Source organism: Haliotis cracherodii, unplaced genomic scaffold (assembly GCF_022045235.1).
Source record: "Haliotis cracherodii isolate W230 unplaced genomic scaffold, xgHalCrac1.p SCAF_7, whole genome shotgun sequence".
In the NCBI taxonomy this organism is placed as follows: Eukaryota; Metazoa; Mollusca; class Gastropoda; order Lepetellida; family Haliotidae; genus Haliotis; species Haliotis cracherodii.
The window spans coordinates 51,265,920-51,271,017 of NW_027266330.1; the positions used below are offsets into that span (position 1 = coordinate 51,265,920).

Below are 5,098 nucleotides of genomic sequence, written 5' to 3' on the forward strand. Positions count from 1 at the left end.
GCCCTCAACCACCAGACTACCTTCCTCCACCGACACAGGGGCGCAACCCACGGCAAACAGGCTGCCTAATTTAGTCGCTTCATATGACAAGCAATGGGGTGCTGTGGACATATTCTACCCCGGGTCCAAACGGGGGAAGAGCTATTAGCATTACCCAGCACTCACCATGGGGAGGTTGCTCTTCACGAGTGCCACCAAGGATACTGAAATTAATTAATCCATCGGATTGCCCCATGAACCACCGCTTTCTCGGCATAGGACTCCAGGCATCTGACAGATTTCACTATCCAAAATCAAGCTTAAATAGATAAATAATTGGGTCAAGTCTTAAAGTATAAGTCAAAATAGGAATTCAAATTTTGTGCAAATAAAATAATGCACAGGGTTCGACATGTCCAGCCGACTGATAAGACCGGGCCCATCCTACCACCCGGCTAGGTGAAGTAAGGGTCGAAATGGTGTATTGGGCAAAGGAACGCTATTCCTGGATCCAGTGCCCTCAACCACCAGACTACCGTCCTCCGCCGACACAGGGATCTTCACGGGTCTCACGATCATTGTATCCTGCTGCCTAAAAGATACTCAAAATCCACATCATAATTGAAACTGTACACGATCATTCTATCCTGCTGCCAACAGTTTTAATTATGATGTAGATTTTGCGTTTCTTTTACATATTTTTTTTCAGCCCTTGAAGATACTGGGTAGAATAGATCTTCAGCAACCCATGCTTGCCGTAAAAGGTGACTATGCTTGTCCTAAGAGGCGACTAACGGGACCGGGTTGTCAGGCTCCCTGACTTGGTTCATACATGTCATCAACCCCAGTTTGCTGGATTGATGCTCATGTTGTCAATCACTGGATTGTCTGGTCCAGACGCGATTTTTATTCAGACCGCCGTCATAAAGCTGGAATATTGCTGAGATCGGCGTTAAATAACAAACAAATAAACAAACAAACTTAATTGCCATTATTGCCGTTTGTGTACAAATCTCATTTATGTCACAAACAATGAGAATCATTTCAAACATTTGATTACCTGAAAATACTGCCTTGTGGGACACCACTTTCTCTGTGACAGTAAAATGCAAAGTAATCATGACACAGGAGTGCCATCTTTTACCTGGAACCCAAGATAGATGCAGCAAATGCACACTTCACATGACACACAATGTAGACATATGTAGGTCAGACGTAGCGCAGTGTAACCAACTAACAAACACGCATAATGTATGTGGCGGTTCTCTCTCTCTGCATTTTGCTTTGCAGGTCTCTCTCTGGACTGCCTCATACAACGCCGGACGGTAGCACAGATCTAACCAGCCTTCTAAGCCACGTCACCCTTCTCGAACAGACCGTGACTGGCCTTCAGACAACGACTGTGCAACTACAATCAGATCTACAGGCCAACAAGGCACAGGCAGCCGCTGAGATTTCTTCTCTGAAAAAATGAAATGGCGTCCCTGAAGGCAGAACTGCGGGTATCTTCTGATAACCTGTCCATTTTACAGAACCAATCGCTGGACAATATGCAGTTGGTCACGGCACTTGATAAGTAATTGCTTTTCGTATTGCTGGAAATTCAGTGTTTTGTTTTTGTTCATTTGTTTGGTACAAAGTGGAAGTTATGATTACAAGTCAGTGGAGACTGAAAATATATGATATTGGATATGCTTGTCCTAAGAGGCGACTAACGGGATCGGGTGGACAGGCTCGCTGACTTGGTTGATGCATGACACAGGTCCCAATCGTGTGGACCGATGCTCATGATGTCATGATCGTGAGGCGTGAAACAACAAACATAAAACAAATGATGTTGGATATGAGATGCTTTTCAGAAGTACAAGTTCAAATTCTAGAGTAAGCTCATCTATACCAGTTGACCGCACCGTCGACTCCATTTGACTTAGTTAGAGGGTGCGTTTGTTGAAACTCAGAATCAGGGTTGCATCACGGCGTGTCAGCTCAATATGGAATGACTCAGGTGATGCGGATATTAGACGTTGTTGTAGCTACAGACATAAACCAAAGTCAGGTAGGGGCCCAACTCTGCAGAATGAGTTCCTGATCCATAGACGACATGTTCAACACCCTCTCCCCACTCCCAATTAGAATATATTTCCGCAAATATTACTTTACATAATATACTTCATCCGTTATACGCAGGTATATTTTCAAAATTGATAACTAATCGAAATCATATGTCGTTGTTTTTTCTTGTTAAATCCATATGTAGTTGGTTTAGTGATCCAGTTGTGTGATAGCCGTCTGAAAATATAAAGGGACATTCAAGTCGTTGATATGATAAGCAGCAGAGTTCAAAGCAATTTGGATACGCTGACTTTGTAATCAGTCACTGAGCCACTGACTATCCGATCTATTTAGACCCGTTTTACGACAAGCATAAGTTGATGGGGATCTACAGTCACTTCATATCAATTACTGTCACCAGATTCATAAAAACATATTTGTTACTTACATGACACAGAAACTCAATGAAATGAACTTTTGTTTGTTTGACGTCGCACTCAGCAATATTCTAGCTTTTTGACAACTGTCTCTGAAAATAATCGAGTCATGAGCATAGATCTACGCAACTGTGATACGATGACAAGTCAGCGAGTCTGACCCTAAGGATAGTCGCCTCTTACGACAAGGATGGGTTGCTGAAGACCTACTGTGATCTTCACTGGTCGTGACATGAGTGAATGATAACCAACCTTCATAATCACTTCAGGATATAGTTTGTAGTCATCCTTGATGGCCCATTCGTCTAAGGCGCCGCGATTCGCACGCCAGAAACCTATGATTGTGGGTTCGAATCCCGATTCGCCCCGATTATGTTTCTAGGTTTGTCAGCACCATACCCGTGCTCGTGGGTTTCACCGAAATGGTAAACGTCTGAGACCTGCATCACTTCGGGCTTTCCTCCCACATTAAGCTGACGCGCCGTGATATAACTGGAATACTGTTAAAAGCGGCGTTAAACCAACTCACTCACTCACTCATTCTTGATGGTGTTAAGCATAATGCAGTCTTTCTTTTGATATGTGACTTCTTTGCTTTTATTCAGCATCAAAGAAAAGAAAGGTGTCTTTCCAAGTCTCCTTCCAACTAATCAGATCGCCTGCTAACATCCCAATGAAATTCAGTCACGTCGACTACAACGCTGGCTCTGCCTACAACACAACCACTGGGAAGTTCACTGCACCCGTCTCTGGAACTTACATCTTCTGGACGCACCTGGAAATGTGGAACTCAACCTCGTACACGAACGTCTATATCAAGAAGTCAGGAGGAGTGAACATAGTAACCGGATACTTGAAAACACACTCGAATAGAAATTACGCTGATGCTTCTGCTGTAACTGTCACCCATCTGGACAGAGGAGAAGATGCTTGGGTGGAGATGTCGTGATTCCACTTCGTCTATGGTGATACTTCCTCATACTTTGGTGGGGCCATTTTATTAGTTGACGGATGATCTTTATTTGGTTAGCAATTCGCTACAGAAAATAACTTTTTATTCCTCTGAACAATGTTATTAAAAAAGGACAGGATTCTCTTAGAGGTAGGTGGGTGAATGGCTTATCAACATAATATGGCCATTAACATAAACAACGCACACTGAGATATGTGATTGTGTGACGTTGTAAGGATGACATAGACGATACATCACACATCAGCAGGAAACATGGCGGCAGACAGTAGTTGGTAGTGGGTGGGTATGTGTGTGTGGGGAGGGGGTTGGGTATGTGTGTGTGGGGAGGGGTGGGGGTGGGGGGGTTCCGCTGTCAGCAAGCTTTGGTCTTTGTCTGGAGATTAGATACTTACTTTCCAGCTACAGCTCCAAAACCAGATATTTTAGTAATTAAAACACCTCATTACAATGTAAGTTTTATGGCAGACAAATTTGCTGCATAAATATTTTCTCCAGATTGTTCCCGATAAAAATTCCAGCATTCCACCAGAACATAATGACCCGTAAAAATCCGGGAAAGAATAAGTCTTTAGCAACCCATGCTTGCCGTTAAAGGGGACTTTGCTTGTCGTAAAATGCGACTAACGGGATCGGGTGGTCAGGCTTGCTGATTTTTTTGATGCACGTCATCGATCCCAGTTGAACGGATCGATACTCATGATGTCAATCACATGATTGTCTAGTCCAGACTCGATTATTTACAGACCGCCGTCTATATAATGTCGGACATGTCGATTTTATGTTTGTTTGTTCCTTTGTTGTTTTACGCCGCACTGAGCAATATTCCAGTTATATGACGGCGGTCGATAAATAATCGTGTCTGACCAGACAATCCAGTGATCCACCTGATCCCGAAAGTCGCCTCTTACGACAAGCATTGTCGCCTTTTATTATAGGCGATTTATTTACGATTATTTACAGACGCCGTCACATAGCTCGAATACTGCTGAGTGCGGCGTTAAACAACAAACAAATAAACGTCGATATTCAATCATCATTTATCACCATGCATTGTGTGTAGTCTACCGTAAGGACGAGCGCAGTAAAATTCTCCCGAATGCTGAGAACACCGTAACCCATGTATAAAAGCTTTGAAATTCCTATTGCCTCCCAACATTTGAGAGTATTACCCCGTCGCATTCGCATCACGCATTCATGCGAGGGACGTTCAATGTGTACTGTGTGCTTCAGTAGAATGTCTCTTTGGACATCATTGCGTCATTTTTTTTACATCCAGGCGAAATGAACGTTTTACTTGGGGCCGAAAGTGAGTCTGATTTAGACAGAGGTCCGTATTATGAATATTTTAAAGGTGATAACACATGTACATAGAAACAAAGTTCAAAGAAGTGAGTGAGTGAGTTAAATTTTACATCGCATCGGCAATATTTCAGCCATATAGCGATGTGAACTAGGTTGAACAAGTTAGGCATTTATATTATATATTAAAGCTGTCACCGAAGGACAGTAGAACAACTAGCATATCACAGTTTATAAGTAAAACTAGTTTAGAACAATTAAAAGAATAACCTATTTTTCAACAATACAGTATAAAAAACGGGCTAGAGATCGCCAGCAACCAAAGTTAGGCCACCTAACTGGGGCCCGTGGGGACTTA

At 42.8% G+C, this 5,098-nt stretch overlaps 1 pseudogene; it reads left to right on the forward strand.

The window, feature by feature from the left end:
* The first annotated feature begins 1,228 nt into the window (after positions 1-1,228).
* Positions 1,229-3,483, forward strand: LOC139448611 (complement C1q-like protein 2; annotated as a pseudogene).
* Positions 3,484-5,098: the final 1,615 nt, after the last annotated feature.